This window comes from Motacilla alba, chromosome 5, assembly GCF_015832195.1.
Source record: "Motacilla alba alba isolate MOTALB_02 chromosome 5, Motacilla_alba_V1.0_pri, whole genome shotgun sequence".
NCBI lineage: Eukaryota > Metazoa > Chordata > Aves > Passeriformes > Motacillidae > Motacilla > Motacilla alba.
In genome coordinates, this window is record NC_052020.1 from 3,951,667 (window position 1) to 3,975,146 (window position 23,480).

The 23,480-nt window shown below is 38.1% G+C and overlaps 1 long non-coding RNA gene across 4 annotated transcripts in view; it reads right to left on the reverse strand.

The window, feature by feature from the left end:
• Positions 1 to 21,902, reverse strand: part of LOC119701757 — a 47,442-nt gene extending 25,540 nt beyond the window's left edge. For all 4 annotated transcript variants that reach the window (XR_005257172.1, XR_005257168.1, XR_005257170.1 and 1 more), the window contains exon 1: positions 21,793 to 21,902. This is a non-coding gene — a long non-coding RNA (uncharacterized LOC119701757). The remainder of the gene's footprint in view (positions 1 to 21,792) is intronic.
• Between the last annotated feature and the right edge of the window lie 1,578 nt (positions 21,903 to 23,480).

A 23,480-nucleotide genomic window follows, 5' to 3' on the forward strand; every position in this document is an offset into this window, starting at 1 on the left:
TGATCACCTCCAGAAGCAATTGTGCCCTTCAGTCTTGGTGCTGCTGTTCATTCAAGGTAGAAGTGGCTACCAAGTGTCCCCATTTCCATGGCTATCTCAGTGACTGACCCCCAGCAGCTCTTCCAAATGCAGGAAACGCTGTTTTCAAGCAGTTTTTGTTAAAATAGCACCTGTGTTCACATGAAGTCCTTTTATTCTGCAGTTAGTGAATCTCCTTCAGATTGGAGGAGGAAAATTAAAACCAGGCACAGGTTAAATAGAAAGAAAGCACATTCCTGTTTCACAGTTGGATGCCTAACACAAACTGAAAGTCTGAAAACAAATTAAATGAGAAAGGATTTTTAAGGATTATAATTTTTTTGCCTAGATGGTTATTCAAATGAGGTTCCTTCGCCTAATGATTACATTTTCATTTTCATTCTTACGCTCTCACATGTACATACGATGAGTAGGAAACCTACCACGACAATTTATTGCCTGCAGTTTCAAATTATTTGTCAGAAAAGATGAGTGTCAAACTCAATGCACTGGTTTGTTCCTGCTCTGGTCTCTTGTACAACCAGGATTTAAGGTGCTCTAGGAAGCCCTTTCAAGCACCTAGAAGTAAGCACACTATTTATCAACTCACCTACAACTGGCACATTTTAGAGGGTTTTATGATGGTAAAGAGAGGCTTTAGAGTGATAAAGGGAGTACTGCCCTAATGAGGGGATGTTTTTCGAAATGACAGATCCATTTCTTAATACACAAAAGCTTCCAGTAGCCATAAGGGTCATGCTGTCTGTGACACACCTGAGAGAGGCAGTGATGGTGTGAGCACAGGTGTGCTGCCACAGGGACAGGGAGAACTAGAAACCTCCAGGTGGGTGGTTTGCACCACGACATCGGGAAGTGGCCTGAAGCAACATCTAATTATAACATCATATAATTATGTCATTAAACCATGGATAACCATTTACTGTCTTTTTCCTGCCAATCACATTCGTGGTAAATGAGGCAGGAGAGAGCAGCTTCTACACAACCCGAACTTTACTCATTGTATCTACTTCTTTACTGAGCAGCTTAGAAAACAAGACAGGAAAATGTGGTTTAATAAGACAAAACTGATGCAGAGTGATAGATATCTGCATTTGGCACTGAACCTGGAGAAGAAGTTGAATTTTTAAATATTCTTTATATTTTAATATTATTTATATTTATTTTATATTATTTTACATTATTTTATATTCTTCATTTTCATAGTTTTATTTTTATTTATCTTCAGATTTTTATACTGTATTTTTTTTATATTCTGATTTGGCTTTCCCTTGTACAGCAATGCTTCATTCCCATGTTTGCAGATCAGTGTAAGGCATTTGGAAGTGCTTGGACAAAAGACTTCATATAAATGTTTTTTAACATCTCTTGAATTGTTGGTTACTTAGTATTCACAAGTCATAAAATAGAGACTTAGCTGCTGTCAGTTCCACTTAATCTGATGGGAAAAAACAAAGTTCCTATAAGGAGAAAAAAAACCTCAGGAAAAGCATTAAGAAAAATACTGACTTCTAAAAATCTTTTATTACAAAACTTATGGATGGAAATATCATCTGACTTTAATAACTGATAATTACTGAAGACAGATCATTTGTGAAAGACTCCTCTTGAGTAATTTCTATTATCATAAAAAGTACTGTCATTATTCCTACTGACTTTTCAGAAGTATCTGCAAAGACATCAAAGAGTGATCTGGTAGTGGAAGCAAAATGGCTACAGCCAATACTTGGAATCTGTTTTGTTTTAGGAAAGACTGATGAGAAAAATCAATGCACTCTGTGTGAATGGACCAGCACTGTCCATCTAACATAACTGATGAAAAAATTACAGTCAGAAACAAAGACCTAAAGATGAGATTAAGATGAGATTATTTATTTGTGCATCAGCATCATAGTGATGTGGCATCATACAGACATAGGCATCATAAATATTCCTCATCTTGGTACTGACTACCTTTGTCAGCACCTTTGTCATAGAGGAGGATTTCATATTCTGATTTTTCTTTTAGCATAGAATGAACACATGTACATAGAACTTACACATGTGGGCAGAGGAGAATGGAAATATTTCACTCTTAAACTAGTTTTTCTTTCCACACTGTCTTTTTCCTGTTGGAGATAGCAAAGCTAACGCATTGTGATGCTCAGAGAGACAGACTTCTGCTTTACATTCATGAATTCTTTGTTCTTAAGCAACTGCAAGCAGCATAAATTAATATAATTTAGTGTTCATTAACACAGGGTAATAGGATATGTTGTACGCAAATTATGATCAAAAAACTAAATAAGCATTGAGAGGTTTGGCATCTCCATGTCAGAAAGATTTCTGCCAGACATCTCGCATTCTGAGGTTTTAAAGATAAACCCCAATACTCTGTTATTGCACAATGGAGTGGTGAAGCATTCTGAGTCAGCATCAAATTTACTTACTTGGTTTTTGTGGGTTCTTTGGGTTTTTTCCTACTTCTGTTGGAGTTGAGATTGAAGGTATTTGAGATGATAATTCCCATTTAGACTTAAGTGTTTATTGTTTATATTAATATTATAGCTTTACAGCTGTGAGTTTTGTAGTCTTTCATTAGCAAGACACAAAATAGCTATCTATCTCTTGTTATAAGGTCTTTTAAGGCTAAACTATCCAATTAAGAAGACATATTTATTTTCTCTTTTAACTCAATAATTGATCACTCAAAGTCCACAATGCAGACTTCTCTGTTCAATTACAAAATACCATCCTAACCCATGAAGAAGAAGGAAGAAGGTAAAGAAGAACAACCTGCCTCTGCCCTAAACCCTCCATCTTGCTCCATATTCATTACTATATTCTAAAACCCCAAACTCCAAGTTTTCCACCCTGTGATATTACACACTTCTAACCAACTCCACACCCGTAATCCCAGTGCTCTAATCCATTTTGGAAGCCAGTTTCACAACCTCAGCTTAAATGTAGTATTTTCTTAAGAGTCAGTGCTTATTAGCAGAAGAAGTCCAATATGACAACAGTTTTCACTCGTCCTCAGCAGCTCAGTGCCTGTGGTGATGTCTAAAAGGCAGCCACTACAGCACCAGAGCCTGCAAGTCACATTCCAAGCCGTGGAAAGACAAGTTGCATATCAAAACTACTTCTCTCCCTGATTTCTGTGGCCCATGAAAGAAAGAAACCAAAGCAACCGACCAGAAAGACCAAAATGAAGGGGGGAGCTAAGACTGCAGGGAAACCACAGAGCTTGTGTGGTGCCTGAGAGATGCTAAAGGCACAAACAACAACCTTGGAAGCACCACTTAACTATTACCCACACACTTGACTTGAGTCCCCTTTTCTACAACAACTGGGAACTTCTCATTAAGTAAACATCCCCCTAAATTAAGTGGGAGTTAGAGCAGGAGGGCTGTGCTGCAGTCATTTCTGGAATTCACAGGCTTCCCCCTGCTCTGTCCCTGGAGCTGACACAGCAAGGGCACCCAGTGAGGAGCATTTACTGAGTGCTGTGAATACAGAGGGGCTCAGGAAAGGAGGCAGAGGAGCATCCCCTCTCCCTGCCCACCTCAGGCTGCAGGGAGGAGTGAGTGGTTTTTTTCCTGGTCATGCTCTGTAGTTATCCCTACATAAGGCAATGCAGGGGCTCAGGTTATTCATTTTCCTGAACTCAAAGTCAACTAACTGCTCACTCTGACTTCTGACTCCACCTGATGAATTACTCGTCTGGAGTGCCTGACCTATAAATAAACACAGCATCTGTTGGAATGCTAGGTCTGAAAGCCTGGCTCAATAAATCACTCTCCAGAAATTCCCAAAGCTACGAACACTCTTTCCACTGCTTCTGTCCTTTCCCCTCCTCTGCCATGCATATATACCTCTTCTCTCCCATCCAGGGAATAAAATTTCTGTGTTCTTGTTTTCTCTTTTTCTGTGCTTTTCTCTGCCATGCATATATCCCTCTTCTCTCCCATCCAGGGGGAAAAATTTCTGTGTTCTTGCTTTACTTCTTCAATTTCTCAAAGGCATACTTTCAAGAATAAATAGGAAAACCCTCCCACTTCAAGACTTCAAGAAGAAAATTGTTGGGTTTCCACAGGGGTTGAAGTTTGTCTCATAGAATTTCATTTTCTCCTCAGTAAGACATGAGACTTAATGAGAATAAAAGTCTGTGTTTATAGAGGAAAGAGTTGAAACCAGAATGAGCTTGAGCTCAGATGTTAACTTTCACCAGGCAGTGCAGCATCATCTTTTGACAGAAATACTTCTGGTTTAAGATCATCATTCAAATGACAAACAGCAAAAGAAGTTTTATATTCAAAAGGAAAGAAAAAAAAAATACCATCCCTGAAGTTAGCATCAGGATCAGGTATGGTTTTGGTGTTAAGCCAAAAATTTCATGGGGACACCATCCATGCAGATGCAATTACAAGATGGTAGTTTTTATAATCTCTCACAAATCAGAGCAGAGGCTTTGGTGAGAAATTACTTCAGTTAAAGACTCAGGGGGGTAAGAGAAGTCCTGCAGCTGCCCAAGACTTCTGGCCTTGGTGCTATGTTGGACAATGCAGCCTAGCTACTGAGGTACCATAAATTCATTCCTTCTCTTTCTTTCTGAGAGAACAGAAAATATGACATTGCAAATATTATGGGTTATAACTTAAGCAATTCAGCATCCTTTTGGACACATTGAACCTTTTGCTTTCGAAAGCTCATTTTAAAATATTTTTCCCCAATAAATTTTTTCTTACTTTCAATAATATGTTCAAAATGTAGATTACAATACTAAAAAAAGTTTTAAAATAATAATATTATGCAGGTTTCAAAGTGTAATTCAAGAACTCATTGCCTCATTAGGAATTTTAAATTGCATGTGCATTTTTTTACTCTTTACTGGAGAACTTCATATGCAACTTTGAAATACATTCCACAGACCCGTTGCAACTATTAAACCTTTGAAATACATTCCATAGACCCATTCCAACCCTAAAACTTTAGAATAGCTAATGAGAGAAGAATTATTTATAGCTTAGCCTTTGGCAGAAGGAATTCTAAACAATTTCTGAATCAAGCTCTATAACTTCAGAAGGAAAAAAATAAAAAAAAAAAGAAAGAAACCTCTGAAGCCAAAGGGATAAAAGAGGAAAGTGGAGGTACTTTTTTCTATGAAAGTATTGGCATTTATGCTCCTATTGGGTTTGTAATTTTAACAGCAGCTCTGGTACTTTACACTGAAGGCCTCTGATGCATTTTGCCAACCATAATGAATACATCTTAATATTTCTCTTAAGCAGCAAGGTGGTGTCCTCAAACTTAGCATGAGAAAATGACACAAATACACAGAAAGGATTTCTGACCCATTTTGGAATGTATTGAGCCACTGAATCAGACAGTGTGCAAATTTTAGATTAGCTAAAAGCAAGTAGTCAGGCCAGCTCAGTGAGCACAATGAGAACACAGAGAAAGAGCTCCCTGGGAAGCTTTCTATTCTAGTAAGCACTGCCAAAATGAAAGGAGCTACTGCCCCATTTAGGAACAGAATTCCACATCTTCACCTTCTTGAAAAATACCTTTTATGCATATATGTATTTTATATATCTATATATAAAATATTATCATTCTACCTACTGCCAATCAATAAATTCCATGGAAAACTGAGGAGAAAAAAATATATTATTCTCGTGATGCTCATAAGGCAGAATATAGGACTATGAGGTAGGAAATAGAATGCAAAAGAGACAAAGTTATTTCTGCATTTATTTCCCTTTATTGAAAGCATTAGAGGTTTTCAGAGGCACTGTGTGGTGCAACAAAGAGGAGCACAGGAAAGCACATCCAGCTAAAGTCTCCTTCCTTTCCACCAGCTGAATGACAAAAATGCTGTGCCCCCAATACTTTAAGAATTGCAGACATGCTGTTAATTAACTTGTTCCAGGCACTGAAAATTCTCTGCAAACGAGAGTAAGTGATTTTTTTCTTGCTGCTAATGATTTTAGAGATGAACAGGAATTAAATATGGTAAAATTCCATTTCTGACTGAATTTTCAGTCAATATTAAGTCACTTTCTCCCCTGTGTTGCAAAGAGGCAGTGTGTTTATCACTGTGAAGATTACAACAGGTTAGGGAGTAATCCCTGCTGGACAGCCTGGGTCTAAAATAGCAAAGCATCTTTTTATTTCATGCTACTTATGCTGGAGTGATTTAGCCCATTCATGGCTTAAGCACTAAGTTTAATCCTCAGAACTCTCAAAACAAACAGTCCATAATACATGAAATGCTGATTTTTTTCAAGTGCAACTGAAGAGATTATTCCAACCCTCACCCAAGTCCCAGAATGCACTGCCCAAGTCAGACAATATGTTCTGACACTAAAAAGATCAGACTCTGGAAACATCAAGGTGATCAAAATCTGCCCAAGGTTATGAGAGGAAATGGACCCTCAATTTGTCCTGTTTCTGGGCTTCTGATCAGGACTAAAGGACTTTCTGTCAATTTTGCCTGTGTGCTATCAGAACAATGCCTAATGATTGGTGGATCTGGTTCTGCAAAAGAGCTTTTAAAAAAAATTTAGAACATATTTTATTTAAACACATCTGAGGCACTGCCTTTATCTCCCCCCTTTTCCATTTATCCAAGAGGGATTTCAGAGTGAGGTCTTCTCTCAATGATCCCTTGACTTGTGGGAGAGGATGGAATGCCAAAGGTGTGATGAACACCTCAATCCATTGGAAATGTGGCTGCTTTTTTTCCTGTGTAGACTGGACTCTGTAGGCTATTGTATTTGTGGGGTGCCCTGTGGCAGGAAGGAATGATGAATCTGACCCCATGTTCTCAGAAGGCTAATTTATTATTTTATGATACTATATTATATTAAAGAATGCTATACTAAACTATACTAAAGAATACAGAAAGGATACTTAACAGAAGGCTCAAAAGATAATAATGAAAACTGGTGACTCTCTCCAGAGCCTCGACACAGCTTGGCCCTGATTGGCCAAAGAGTCAAAACAATTCACATGAAACCAATGGAACAATCACCTGTCGGATAAACAATCTCCAAACACATTCCACATGTGAGCACAACACGGGAGAGGCAAATGAGATAAGAATTTGTTTTCCTGTTTTTCTGAGCCTCCTCAGCTTCCCAGGAGAAAATCCTGGGCCAAGGGATTTTTCAGAAAATAAGAATGTTACACTGGACCATTGTCTGTTTTTATCCCTTGAGGCACACCCAGTGAGGCAAATGCATGCAAAAGGTGATGACAAACATGCCTGGCTGTTTGTCTGAAAGCATCAAGGTGTAATTCCAAGAGGATCATCCTGCACATTCTTTTCAAAGAAAGATACAAGGAAAGCAATAAGACAGTATCAAAAGGAACAAATCCATGTAAAACTGGAAATCTGGAGCCAGCTCTCTGAACCATGGATATTTCTGTGCAGGAGGACCCAACACGGAGCAGACAGTGGGTGTGGAGAGGAAGCACTACTGAAGGACCACCCTGCCCAGACAAAATTAGGAAGTGCAGAGAATTTAGGGGTGGTTTCATGCCAGTGGAACCTGTTTACTCCACACATTCAAAATCTGGAGCTAAATTTATGCCTTAGAGGCAGCAATTCATTCCACAATTTCATCAATGGACAGCATTTGATGTAAGCATATGAAATTGGCTTCAGCTGGCAGCCACATCAGCCACTTGGCAAACAAGGATTTAGAGAAGTAGCTGCCATTTTCTTCCTAGAAGGCTGTTCATATTCCATCAAACCTTGGCTGCACGACAGCCAGATATAATCAACCAGCTGGTGAGCACCCAGAACTGCTCACGCTTCTTCTGGCCTTCAAAACCTATCTGGGACACTAGGAAAAATATTTAGAGTCGCATTCTTATAACCAGCACTGCACAGAGAGTTGTATCAGCACTCACTTGGACAACAAACCCTACAGGTCTAGCCATATCTCTGACTTGCACAACACAGCTGTACCCAAAAGGAATGGTACTAGAAGGTGAGCAATATTTCCAGGGTTTCAGCTGTAAAGTCAAGCCCAGCGTTGGTGATGTGTGGTATCAAAACATCTGAAAAGCCCTTCAGGGCACAATAATTTTATGCACAAGAATCAGAATTAAGAAAAAATAGCTCATCAATCACACTAAAATATTCAGTCCCAACTGACTTTTTTTCCCTCTTTATGACCTTCCATTACATCTCACAGTTTATTTGCATTGGACAAACTTACTTTCTTTGTTGGACAGCAGCACTAATGGTGGCTGCACATTAGGGTCAAAGATCTAAACAGTCCTGCTGAAAGGAAAAGTGAGAAATTATTAAGGTATATATTGAAATCTTTACCTCCTTTCATGCGATTTATTTCTGGTGTTAATGTTCCTGCACCCTGTCCTGGCTCAATGCCTGGGTCACAAGTCCACCATTAGTGCAAATATGGAAATTCACTGGAAAACCTGAAAGCTGCATGGATTTGCTACCCTTACAGACAAAATTATATTACTAATAAAGTTCATTTCTTAATCATAATGTCTCAGCACTCATATACAGAACAGAGCTTGTTTAGAGTCTTCTCAATTTTCTCTCCAAATTCATTTGCCCTCTTTATGTTCATATATCTGCATTCCTTAATTTTGTATTGCTGGAAAAAGCAGCAACCAAATTCACCATCAGAACTTATTTCCTTCATGAACTTTCATTTGTCTACCTATTTGAGCTCAGGGGAACATATTTTCAAAGAATATATGTTGAACTTACAGAAAAGTGAAAATCCTTCATTTAATTAAGAGACTTACCTTTTCCTTGAAGTTTAGGCCGGTTCCAAGCCCCACCTAACCAACTTCTAACCACATTATTACAGCCTATAAGACCCCTCAGTTTATGCTGTTTAAGGTTGACTCCTCCTCTCAGACAGGGATGGAGCTGGAGTATAAACCAGCCTCTCCTGCTCAGCCTCTGTGCCACTGCCTGCAGACACAGCTGGACCACTTCAACCTAAATTCAGTGTCTGCCAGCCAGTGAGCAATCAGAAACTGGGCATGAGCGTTAGTTAAAACACGTGCCAACCAGGCCCTATTGAGCTCTGTAATCAGTACAATTTTCTTCAAGAGACAGACATGTCTTCTCCCACTAAATATCCACTAAAATATTGAGACTTAAAATTCAATGAAAGTGATGTCTTTGCAGTTTTGAGATCCCTCTATTACCATTTCCTTTGCCTCTAGGAGCAACAATTTTCTCTTTCACAGAAAAGGTCAGTTTGAACTTGCAAAACAAGCTTTACTCTCAACCAGGGATCATCACAGTTCTATGTGTTGTTACACCTATTCCACATTATTTATATCCCATTCTTTGGCTCTAAACTAAATTTGGGTAATGCTCATCAGGTGTTTGGGTTCCACTTCCATTGTTACTTCTCTCTTATTGCTACTTCCTTAATGCAAGTGCCAGTAGCAAACTGTGATAACATCAGTAAAAGTGAGAGATGTGCTTTGCCCAGTTGAACAGTGATTAAAGCACAGAGTATTCGTGTCAGAATTTGATCTCTAGCTCAAGAAATCAGCATTTACTTGATGCAAGCTGAAAGAATGGTTTGTAGTTAATATTCTGAATTTTCCTCCACCAATATGTGATCAGTGGTGATTTCTCAGGGTTTCCAAGCCAGACAGCATTCCTCTGCTAGAGGACTCTCAGAGTTACAACTCTGCCTCAGCACCTCCTCCCTGCATATACCTTCTCAAATTTCCAATGCTACAACAATTACAGCAGCAATAACAACTCCACCTGCACAATCACATCCCCTCCTGAGCCTCTGACTACTTCGTGGTATCAAATACACGTTTTGTAACATGGCTGGTAATGCACAATTTAACAGCCTTGCATTAGAAAACACTGCCTGGAAACTCGAGTTTCCAATTCCTTTCCTTACAGGATTACAAGTGCAGAACAAAGGAGAACTAGAGGTGAGTTCACACTCGAGGATGGCCAGCACAGAGCAATATATTAACTTACTGCTGACACCACCTTGTTTACTCATTATGTGTTCCCAGATTTAAAGACTCTTTATGCTGTACATCACCTGCATGTATGGCAGAAGCAAAGTCAAATCTTGTCACCCCATTACCACTGGATGTATATATCTATATATATCTGTATAGCTCCTTATGGTTTAAGTGGACATCCTCAAATATTAAAATTTAAGTAATTTACTGTCTGTCCTTAATGCAAGCGCCAGTAGCAAACTGTGATAACATCAGTAAAAGTGAGAGATGTGCTTTGCCCAGTTGAACAGTGATTAAAGCACAGAGTATTAATGTCAAAATTTAATTTCTAGTTCAAGAAATCGGCATTTACTTGATGCAAGCCCAAAGAATGGTTTGTAGTTAATATGCTGAGAAAGAAAGTTGCCTGTGTCAAAAATTTCCCAAAAAACCCCATTTGGATCTGTACTTCAGCTACCTATATACAGCAACAAGAAATAAGGAATATCAGGCCATTGCAGAATATAATTATCAATGATAGAGGAAAAAATTCTACTTAGATCTGTGGGATCCATCCACCAGGCACACCAAAACCAGAATTTTCTTAGTAAAAGCTTCAGTGGATTAACGAATTAAGATTTTCATTACTGACATATTGGAGTTCTTCCAAATCATTGCAGTACACAAACAAAGCACAGCAAACATGGTCCATGGCACTCAACTATCCAAAAAGATTTCAGGAAAATCCTCCATCAGAAGTGGTGAGGTGATGAAAGCAGCCAGAGAGGTTAAGCAAACAAAGTTAAGAGGAGGAAAGAAGTTCATGAAACAGGAGAACCCAAGGATTAATTTGGAAATTCCGCTGCAATACCCAGAAAAATAATTTCACTGTTTCTGTGAAATGGGAAGCAGAGGGGAACAAAAGGTGGTATTTTTTCAAAGTCTGCACATAATTTTAATATTGCACATTTATGTCACTCTACTGATGTCACCAGAAAACACCCCAGGGTCTGAACTGCGCATCTCTGTTATTCAGCCAAGCATAAGAAGGTGCTTCACACACACTTTGCTTTTCAGATTGTAGATGTCACACAGTTCCTGAATACTCTAATCCTTGAACTCTCTTACTACTGAAACAGTGGATGTTGAGAGCCCCAGAGCCAGTGGGGTCAGTCTGGACTCCAGATGGGTGATTCAGGGTCAAAATGCCTCTTTAAATTCTTAATAAATACACATAAAACCTGGCCTTAGTGCTGGGTTCTAAGAGAGCATCAGTGAAAAGAGCAAATGCAAACCACAGGAAAATCTAAACCAGTAAGTTTGCCTAAAAGGAAGGGAAGTAAATCATTGTACATAAAGGGCTGGGACATGAATAAAGTATTTTTTATTTTAAAACAAACCCAAATATATTTTTAATTTAACTATTGCTCGTTCTAAAAGTGTATTTTTGTAACTAATGTGAAAAAATGCATAGCCTGCACAATCTCTGTAACTGAAACAGTTTGTCTCCTGAAAACGATAAAAACAGGACAAAAGTCTCATCTGAAACCAACACACAGAAACCATGTACCATAGTACAACTGTAGGAGGCTATCCAGTGCATGAAATGTCTCTGAAAAGTCCACTTCCCTTAAATGTCTTATTTTAAACAAGTAATTAAGCACAGTTTAGACCCTTCTGAGACACAAATAAGTATTGTTAGTCACAGTAATAGAGGCAGAAAGAAAACATCTCACAGCAGAGTGGCACAGATTTGATATCTTATTTTTCTTCTCCCACTTCAATGTTTAGGAAGTACTGTAGTAATGTACTAAGGGCTCAGATTTTTAGATTCTACTATCAAACCATTTTCTTAAACAGGGGTTAAATGCATTAATACATAAAAATAAATTGAAGTTGTTTAAATATGACCTCAAGAAAGTGTTTCTATAGCAATGAAACTTGCAGCAGTCACTAGTGACCTGCTTTCCTGAGATTGTAACAGAGGTGTCAACTTCATCCTAGCCACTCTAAAATCATTTATCCAGAACAAATCCAATTGTTTCTTTCTGCATAACCCCTCCAAGCTCAGCCTTTCCTCTTAGCTCATATTGCTGAAGTTGAAACCTAGATCACCATATTTTATATACGCAACCCCTTAGTCTCTCATCGTAACAAAACCTGCCCATTTTCAATGAAGTCACTCTCATACAAGTAAATTAATCTTCTTGGCTTTACCACCAAAAGATTGCTGTCTTTTGTCAGCCTGTCACAAATGCCTGATCCAAAAGGTTTTACATTGAATGTACTTTGCAGTTTATAGCACAGGATAGCCCGTGGTCTGAACATGGGCTCTTGAGTCATTTCCAATTCTCTTTAAGGCAGCTGTCACCATCTATTTATTCAGCTTTCCTGCAACTTGTCCCTCACTTTCCACTGCCTTCTAGATGTGGGATGTATTCGCTGCAACTCCTTGTGAAATTAATCTTTTGGTGGCATCTTTCTACTGCTGCCCATCAAGCTTGGGAATTACCAGCTTTAGCACGGGCCTCTGGGAGCCAGGCTTTGTGCTTCCAGGGGAAATGGGGCTGGTTTGGGGCTGTCCTCATCACCTGCTGCCCAAAAGAGAATTACTGCTCAACCTGCATCCACCTGCCACCACCTATGTTCACTCTGGACAGTGAACGCATTTTGATTGTCTTCCACCACTCATTTCAAACCTCAACTTGCAAATTTCAAAACCTCAACTTCAAACCACTAATTTCCCACAGTAGGTTGCAAAGCACCGAGAGGAAGAATTTCAATGTTTTCTTGTGCTGTGAAGTATAATTAATAATCCAGAGTGTTCGTCTAAACTATAATACATAATCATGTAATTTATTTCTTATTTTCTTACTATAATAGGTAATCACATCACATTTTTCAAATTTCCTTAAATTTCCTTAAATACACCGACTTGGATGTGGAAGTAAGAAACATTGCTTTACAAATTGATATTTAGGCATTTGAATGAAAGAGAGCAAATAAATAAATAAATAAATTAATTAATGTATCCTAGCACTCTCTGCACTTTACAGTCATTTCAAAACATCAGGAGAAGGTTCTGGGCTTCATGCCAGCTGAAACTACTGACATAAAATCCCATAAAGTGATGTGTGCACCTTCAGCTTTTGAAGCATTTATTCACTGCTGACAGTGGAACTGCAAAGAAACCAAACCCCAAACAACAAATTACTCAATTTCCCCCCTGCTTCACATAATCACACAGGCAATTTTGGAAGTTTGCTCTATTATCACCTTTCAGGGGAAAATTATTCGTGAGTTGGACCACTTGACAGGCAGAACTTTATTTATCTGTCAAATATTTCACCAGACAAGGGAAATAACCATTCTGAGCACAGAGTAAATAGCTTCAGTTAGGTGAAGGAAAAAGCCCTGCTGTTCTAGGATGGAGCAAATATCATCAAAGATTTATTGGTGATGTTCAATACAAGTAGATGGATATTGTAAAGCTGAGTTACCTCTGCACTCTTAGCAAGATTTCCCCATGTGTCTCCATTATTTTCTTTATTCCTGGAGTGGCTACCTGTGTGACCCTGAGGTGGGAGGTAAAGGGCACAGAGAATCTCCAGGGCACAGAAGGCACTGAGGGGCATTTACTGGCTGCAGGTTATCCCTCAGGCTGCTGGATTTATCACTTATTCTGCTGCAACAAGACTGTGTTACGGGCAAAGTTTTCAGCTACTTCTGATGGTGACTGTCTGGACTGCATGCCACAAGCATTTGAGTAGCACAGTGAGATGAACAAAACCTACCCTTTCTTAACAAAAACCAATGAAAACCAATGAAAACCAATGAAAACCAATGAAAACCAATGAAAACCAATGAAAACCAATGAAAACCAATGAAAACCAATGAAAACCAATGAAAACCAATGAAAACCAATGAAAACCAATGAAAACCAATGAAAACCAATGAAAACCAATGAAAACCAATGAAAACCAATGAAAACCAATGAAAACCAATGAAAACCAATGAAAACCAATGAAAACCAATGAAAACCAATGAAAACCAATGAAAACCAATGAAAACCAATGAAAACCAATGAAAACCAATGAAAACCAATGAAAACCAATGAAAACCAATGAAAACCAATGAAAACCAATGAAAACCAATGAAAACCAATGAAAACCAATGAAAACCAATGAAAACCAATACCTGCTTCCAAGGCAGATGAATAGGAACCTGCTTTATCACAAAACCTGCAGTGTTTTACCACAAAACTTAGGCAAAGTACTTGCAGACTAAAAATTCTGCTTTGAATTCCAGTCATTCAGACCTTGCAAAAAACCACAGATTACTCCTTGGACATGGGGCTGAATTTCATTTCACAAACATTCAGGGTTATGTAGTTTAACTCTGCCTCACTGTGGCTTTGCCTAATGCTGACCTGCAGCTATCTCATTTATGGATAGTTAGTATGAACACAAAACCCAACAATTTCTTGGCTTGAAAGTAAGGAATCCATTTCCCAAAACCAACCTGAAATGAAGATATGTATTGGCTAGATCTCTCCAGGTTATCTGCAATCCCCACAGTTTCTTGCCTTTGCCAGTCAAACTCCTTAGAAATTTGAAGTGCAGCACCTCTCCTGCTGGCTTGGGTAGGAACACAGGTTCTCACCAAAATCCCTCTTAGAGGTGAAAGATAGACCTATACACTATAGATAAATATTATATATTTCATAGTATTTTAAATATCTTTTCAGAGTATTTAAATGCTGTGAAGTATTGGTGAAATATTGGGTTAGGGTTAAAAATTGCTAATCAGGACTGAACCCACTCTGAAAGGAGGAGCACACTCTATTTGTTCTCTTCCTCCCCCCCCCCCCAAAAAAAAAGACAAGATAGTTGTCTAAATTATAAGAACCTAAGTTATGAGAAACTAAGTTATTAGAATCAGTATACAAAAGAAATAGAATGTCTGATGAATGGCATGTATCCTAAGTCTTTTAAAATTATTTTCAATTTTCTTACACCACTTGACTCTAAAAAAATTATCCAGTTTTATTTATAGCCACTATCAACAGTTTCTATGCTGTCTTGTGTGATTTATTAATTCTCACTTCAATAAATAAAATGTCCATAATTCTAGAATTCCTCCATGCCATCTTACACAATTTTAACCTTTTTTTTTAGTAAAATATGTCATCTACTTTTAGTCAACAAACTTTAATCCCCGACATATTTGTTCATGCAATATTTTTCTTTTCCGATTAGCATCGCTTACCCTACTTCATAATACTTTTACTAAATTCTATCCCCATCTGTAAAGTTGCATATAATACAACAAAGTTCTGCCCTGAGGACATAAATTAAGTGAATAACAGGGAGTCAAAGGAAAGCTTTTTCTCATGGTTGTCTGAAGATCTGGGCCCAAGCCTTGAGGTAATTTCAAGAGATGGGTGCCTTGTTAACTGCTTATGGGGGAGATGCTGCCTGGCAACACTTACCCTCCATGATAGAGCATCTCCAGTGCCTTGAGTCTTGGCTGAAATGTGAGATGAAATCTCCTGCTGCCACCTCAGTTTTGACCCAGTGGCCTCATTCAGAATTCCTGACTCTGAGGTTTACATGTTGCTCTGGAAAAGGGATGTTGATAATAAAAGCAAACTGCCTGAACCCCTGAGACTTTCACAATGCAAATAGTTCCACTCAGAGACCTGTGGCTATCACCAGCTGGTTCACAGGGATTACTAGCACACACAAGGCTGTCTGCAAGCTTAATGCCAGTGCTCCGTAGAATGGCTGACTAATTCACACTAATTAAAATGTGACACAGATCCACAGAATCTGGGTCAAATTAAATAATTGCTATCAGAAGGCTCTCCATCTACATGCATGAGGCCTGCAGTGTCCTGGTGATGCCTTGGGCAGGCTGAGCTGGAACAGAGGCTGGACAGAGCTAAAGAATAAAGCAGGGATTTATTCAAAGGATCTCCTCCATGGATCCACCTTGGGCAGCACCAGAGCCCAGCCAGGGCTGCACCCAAGAGGAACCCAAATGGTCCCAAAATGCACGAGCGCTCCCGGGGTCTCTCCCTTGGATCAGTTCTGCTCCATTTGCACCTTGCAGTTCATTGTCCCATTCCAGCTTTAGCCCATGCCCTCCCATCCTGCTTGTTTTTCTCTCTCCAGCCCACGCTGTTTGTGCTCTTGGGCTGAGATTTGGGTCATTTGTCCTTGGTGCCCAGCTGGAGAAGGAATTGTTTTGTCTCCCTGCTCTGTGCAGAGAGCTCACCATGCCCTCATATGAAGCCCAGATTCACACACTAAAGCAGCACAGAATGTGAAAAATAGAAAAGCTAAAACCCGAGGCATCAATGGTTTGTGATATGGGTGCCTCTGTCAAGAGCAGCAGCCATGGAGGGGTCTGGTCTGAGCTTTAGACAGAACTTTTGGGGAGGCTTGGCATGACAGATACATCCATGATTAAAGCCTGGAGCTGGGAACAAAGATCCTGCTGGGGAATCACTATCTATCCCAGAGATCAAAAACGGATCAAAAGCATCTCCTGGCAGCCCTTGCTCACTGCTCCTACTGAGCTCTAAATTCAGCAAAAGCTTTGCTGTTTTTCAGAAACAAAATCCTCCCACTATGATAAAATGAGAAGTCATTTAGGTACTGAGATATTTTAAGAATATCTCTGATTTTGGCTAGCACAGCAACAAAGAGGCGTGTCCTTATTAATTTTGATTTGAATTCCTAAAGGTCACTTATCTTCACTGATAAGCCATGTACTATATAAGTACCTATGCTCCTAGATATACACATGTCCAGCGAAAATGGTCATCATTCCCTTACCTAAATTTCATGATCACAAAATTGACAAACTTCCTGTTCATAAATAGGTAAAATTAATTATATCCATAGGTAAAAATGATTATAAATAAAAAGGTGAAGGAGACACCTTGATTATACCATGATGTATTTTCTCTAAAAAAAACACTTTGCAATTAAATATTCTTATTTCCTTGAAACTTTCTTCTCTAAAATTATAGAGAAAAATTATATCATTAGGGCTGCCTCACTTGGTCTAGCTCTATCCTGTCAGAAAACACTCATGCTGGGCCATTTCACTTGGGTTCAAAACGCTGAGAACTCCTGGAGTGCACCATGAGAAATGCATTCCCTACATCCTTAGGAGAGGCTTTACTTTGTGAACTCAACTGATTCAACACAAATATAAGTATAAACACTTTCCAAGCACTTCCTCATCTCAGAAAAGTGTTTAATTTTATTAACTGGACTGTTGGTCTTAAAAATATATGTTGTACACCATCCAGGCAGCAAAGAAGTCTGGGAATTCTGAATAATAGTTTTGAGAACTGGTTAACTGCTTGTGTGTCCTTGTGTCCTAGAGCTGACCTTGGGCTGGTTTACTAAGAAATACAGCTCAGCAGTTGGGAGTTTGCATCAGTTCTGCAATATTTCTGTCCAATTTATAACTATTTATCCTGCAATCGAATTCTAATGATTATGGACACTTTGAAAAAGGCACACATCATTTACAAAGACAAAAGAAATTGTGCTTTAATTTTTTTTATTCTTGACTTAATTTCTTCTACTCTGCATTTGTGTATATGCTTCTATTATGCTACAGAGCTTACTGAATTTTTCAATAAGCATTGTGGTTTAACCTCAGGCAGCAACCAAGTACCATGCAGCCACTTGCAACAGCTGCTCCTCCCTTCAGTGGGATGGGGAAAGCAAACACCAGTTATGGGTATTTTTGAAGGAATTTTGAATGAGTTAGAGATGGGATTTTGGAGTTGTTTTTGATGATGTGATTTATTGTTTTTATTTTTTACGCAGATAGGAAGGGTGAGTTTGGTTTATATTTTTATTGTATGGTTTAGAAGGTTATAAGACTTCTAGTTCCAAGGCCTTTTAAGGATTTATTGATTATTAAAGCACTGTTAATAAGGATATTTATGGCTTTGAGTCAATCTTTAAATATTTTGTTCTATGGATTTCTGCTACAGTGCAAGTTTTCTTAGCCAATCATGTGATGATAGATAAACTTACAGTACTGTATTCTAAACTCCTTGCTTATTTTGCAATTACTTTTATTTCCATAACTAAAACTCTAAAACTCTAAACTTTCTTCTATTTAATGTGTTTTTCTTTTAAATTATAAACTCACATTCTTAAGTTTGGAAGTTTTTTTCTAAGGTCTCAAATCAAATCCTGTGTTTAATTCTAAGCTTTGGTTTACAGGCCCAAAGTTCTGAGAGTTCCCTGCATTTCAAATTCCAACAGAGGGGAATCAGAAGAAAAACTCATCAGTTGAGATGAGGACCATTTAAATGACAAAGTACAAGAAGATTACTACTGTTATGATTATAGTTGTTATTACTGATGCAATGAAAAAGTGGGAGAGAAATGGGTAAAATACCCCTTTTAGGTATAAAGAAAAGGGGTTAAATGCAAGAGGAACAAGTGATGAACAATGCCACTGACCACTGCCCAGCCCGTCCCCAAGCAGTGACTTTCCCCCTGGCCAAATTTCCCCCGTTGCTATACTGGACACAACCTTCCATGGATGGCAATCCTTTGGCCACCTTGGGTCACCTGTCCCAGCCCCTTGTGCACCTGTCCACTGGTGGGGACACTGAAAAGTCCTGGATTTAGGGTGAGCCCTGTTTAGCAACAACCAAAAATCAGTGTGGAATCAACGTGGTATCAGTTATTCTCATAATGAATCCAAACACAGCTCTGCACCAGCTACTGGAAAGAAAATTAGCTTTATACCAACCAAATCCAGGAAAATAAGGTGAATGTATTATAAAAAGCTAAAAAGAACACCTCTGCAACACATAAGAAAAAAAAGAAAAAAGAAAAGAAATATGAATGTGCTGATGTGAACTTCTCATCACTTGTCTTTACATGACTATCAGACCAAACCCCCCACCCTAGGTCATCTGTACAAAAAAATGACTACTGAGGATGATGGACAAAATCTGAAGCTGGACAAAAATCTATCATCTCTATCTCATTGATTTTTCCCACTAAGAATCCTTAAATACTTAGATGTCCCCAGGATGCTCTCCATTTTGATATTGAAGCCATGAAAAGGGACCACTTCCTAGTGGAAAGTGAATTTTTTGAATGAATTTTGCATCCGTCCATGTTGAACACCATATCTCTAAAGAATAAAATACAGTGCATTGGAAGGGTTTTTGCTGTTAATATTTATGATCACTCCAGCCTTCTTTTTCCATTTATCAATGATTTGTTAGAGGATCACAATTTCTCCAGATACATACATTATTAAACATCACAAGGAATCCTCAGGCCTAAGCTAGAATTGATTTCAAGTAGCTCCCTGAGTATTTTGCCACTGTTGGGATGTCATTCATCATCAAAATTGCATGAAATTGTGCTGTTCCATGGGATGACAACAATTTAAATTAGAAGAAAATGAAAATTAATAGCAGAGTGATTTCTGATAGACATTCATGTTTGGATTAATAATTCCCAATAAAAAATGTATGAAACTTCATTATCTACCAAGAAGCTCAAGTTAATTGCAAACCCTGTCACTGGTTCCCATTTTGTGCAGACAGTTACTCCCCCTGGGCCTCATCCTTAGGTATTTTGCTCAGGATCTTCATATTGTATCACCAGTTATCTGTAAATATCAGCTTGGGAATCAGTGCTCTTAATCCTTCCAATTTGGGATTACTTGAAATGCACTGTTCTCTCCTTGTTATGATAATTTCTGGCAATTAACAAAGCCTAATATATACATATAATACATATATAATATATATACCTATGTAATATATATATTTATATATGCCTATATAATATATATTTATATATTATATATAAATGTAACATATATATACACACTCATTTTTACCCCTTGACTGCAAGTACTGTAGGAATGGGAATTCACACAGGACACAAGTGTATGCAACACAAAGACAACTACTTGAAATATTCAACAACTTCCACAGCTCTAAGTAATTAAGCAAGAAATAGAATTAACAGTGCTTTCACTCTCACATGATTAAAAGGTCAATCTTTAGATACTCATCTGAACAATAAAATGAGAAACATTTTTTTTTTATCTACAAGACTTGATTTTTGGTCTGTCTTATAATGGAAGAATGATTTTGCATTGGTCTCATGTCTTCTCAGAATGAACTCAGAAACCTGTTGTTCTCTTTAAAGTGACTTTCACAGTACTAACAATATTTGTGGGTATACTTAGGGCTGAGCACTATGTGTCAGGTCTAAAATAGCCAACTACTTGGAAATTAAATTATTAATACTGTAAAATCCCTTGGCAAGTATGTGAACCATACATTTGGTATATTCGCCTTCCAGGTTTTGTTGGCCAAAACCCAGATGGCTGTTGACACTTGGTGTAACAGAAAAGGATTTATATTCTATTTATTCTATATATTTAGAGCTCTTTCAGAGAAGCATATCACCGGCATGGGAGCCAAATCACGTGTACTCTTCCACTGTCTCATTAATGACACTTCACTGATTGACTCATGATTTCTGAAGACTCACGTTGGGAGTGAGAAATGTCTGGAAATCAAGGCACATATTCTCACTTGATTTGACTTGTGATTTTGACTCATTTTCAGCCCATACAAAAACTCCCACACCCAATTTTAACTATCAAGATGTCACTTTTTTCTTTATTTTTAAAGTCATACCAAATCTATTTCTGTATCAATAATTGTTTTTCAAATCTTTAGTCAAGTATAAGAAACCTTTTTTTTTAATTATAAAAACCAGAAAGTTTTATGGAAAAGAGAATGCAAGTTTCATTGACTGTGGTCCTCTAAACCATCTCCTACAGGTGCATTCTTCCTCAAGTAATATAGGCTTCAAACAACACTGAAAAATTCAAGTCCCTGAAAGATCTGGGCCCTCCTGAAAATGCTCACAGATCCCATTCACTGAGTCCTTCTGTAACACAGAAAACACTTGCAGTGGTTCCTGAAACTTACACATACAATGTTCAGAGTATAAACTACTTTAACACCTTCTGTGCTATTTTTGTGGGAGCCACTTGTTGCAGTAGAACTCTTAAACATATGGAAGAAAATAATGTGTACTAACCTGCAACTTGGAAAAAGTGAAAATTCATTGCATAAATAAAATACAGATTATCATGTTAAAAAAATATGAATAAGGAAACCAAGTATTAAAATAGCTCTTTAAGCTGGTCACTGCATGGTCAGAGCTTTGAATGAATTATTTGTCCAGATTCCTGCTGAAGAATCGATTTTCACTTGCTCTTCACAGGAGATTTGTGGCTCTGCCCACAACTACAAACCACAGGAACCATGAAACAGCTGATATAAAGAGACAGGTCATCTAAATCCCTCCAGTACCAAGAAATGCATTTCAGCACCAGATGTTGCACCCACATAATTTAAAATATTATTTTTTAAAATGAACTATAACTTAAATAAATTATAATATAGATAAAATTACAAATAATAAAAATATTAATATAAATAAAGTAAAAGTAAAAATAGAAATAAAATTAAAACATAAAATTAAATAGAAATAAAATTAATGAATTTGATTTTGAGGAAATACTCTAAATGGGTTCAAACAATGCTTGTAAAACTGTGCAGCAGTGAAAGCTATTCCAACAGTAGCAGGGTCAAAGGACACACTGCCATGTCTAAACCCCAGTCTGGGGAAAACAAGCCTAATTTTGATGGATGCAAACCTCATTCTATCTACCTAAATCATGACAACAAAAAACACAATAGACTTTTACCAGCAAACGAGACCATGCTCTGCTCCATCAGCGTGCTGCCTCTGGTCTCACAGAAAAATGCTCCTGACAGGAGGAATCCCCTTGTGAGACAGACCTCCTGTCCAGTCTCCACTCCATCCAGCTGACCTTTAGGCAGAAAGATAATATCAAAAATAAGTAATGAGAACCTTTGCCTTTAAACAACTCATCTTTAAAACACTATCCCCTAATTTAACATAGCCCATAAACACAACTATAAAAGAGCTTGTAGAAAATGAGAGGGATTGCACAATTACAGATTTTCCCAGGCAGCTGCTTTTTGTAGAGAACCACAAGAAAACTGTTTCTTATAGGGAGGTCTCCATAACACTACCAAAAGGGACTTCTCTCCCTAAATAAACTAAAAAAGATTTTTTTAAAATAGTAAACTGAAAATTTTACGTTGAGATTCTTTATGTTATCAGTGAGAAAGAAAAAGTTATAAGGAGAAGAGACATGTCCTAAGAGTCTTGTTCTAATTTTTATTACTCCTTTTTTTAGTTGCTACTAATAATTTTTTTCTTTATACCCTTTTAAAGTTTTGAGGCAACTTTACCTTTCTCTTTATCCTATATCACAACATGAAATAAGTAAGTGTTGCAGCATGGGTCACATTTGAGACAGCCACGATACCCAGAGCATCACCAAACAATTTCAGAAGGCTTCAGCCCATACAGAGTAACACCAAGGCACTTCAGAAGGCTGCAATCATCTGCCCTTCTGTCCTTCAACCTTTTATGTCCCCATGTTAATGCCCTGCACCTGTGTGCCCTCTGTTCCCTGTGTGATTGCTCAGCACTCCTGGGCACTCCATGGCTCCTTACCTTCAACAGCATTCACCTGTCCTGCACAGCTGTACCCATTAGGGATCAGCCACAGCCCCACTCACAATCACCACAAACTCTGTGCCCACAACTGCATTCTAGAGAGTACACTAGTAATTAACCAACACTAAACCCATACTGTGCAGACCTGCAATCTATTAAAGCATTAAAAGAAATTTAAATAATTAAAATACTTTAAATACTTTCTTTTTATATACTCTTTTTGTTATATACTTAATTTAAATACTTTCTTTTTATAGTTTTATCCTTATATAACCTTGCCAGAAGACATGAGTAATGTTTGCATGAATTGCCATGGAATTGCCATTCATTCATTCATTCCAGTGGAGTCTCTCCCCAGTCTGGTCTGTACCAGTCACTGTAAAATAGCACAGGAAATTCAGCAGAGATCTGCCTTGATGATAGTCACTTTATTCCACTGAATGACAATTTTCACTCTTGGGGACACATTTCTATATATATGTCACAGCCGAGCTGGCTGCTCGTTGCACAAAAATCAGACAGCTCTAGTAGCCTCCATCACTTCTTTGTCTTTGTTTATTTAACATGTACTGCTCAGGTATTTCAGGTCATTAAAAGGTCTGGAAAATAAGGTGCCCCACAAAAGCCTTCAGGGAAAGCACTTCTCTTTGCTATCATCTCTAGAGATACTTGGGCAGAGACAGCCAGAGAACCAAAAGGATATTTTGAGAGCAGACTTTTTTCTTTTGCATTAGCTACAGTGTACAACCAGCAGGTTTAAGGCCCTGAGGAAAGCCAGGGAAATTGAGCACCAAGATAGCTGACAAGAATATACATAGTGAGGCTGGATATCTTTAGAGAGAG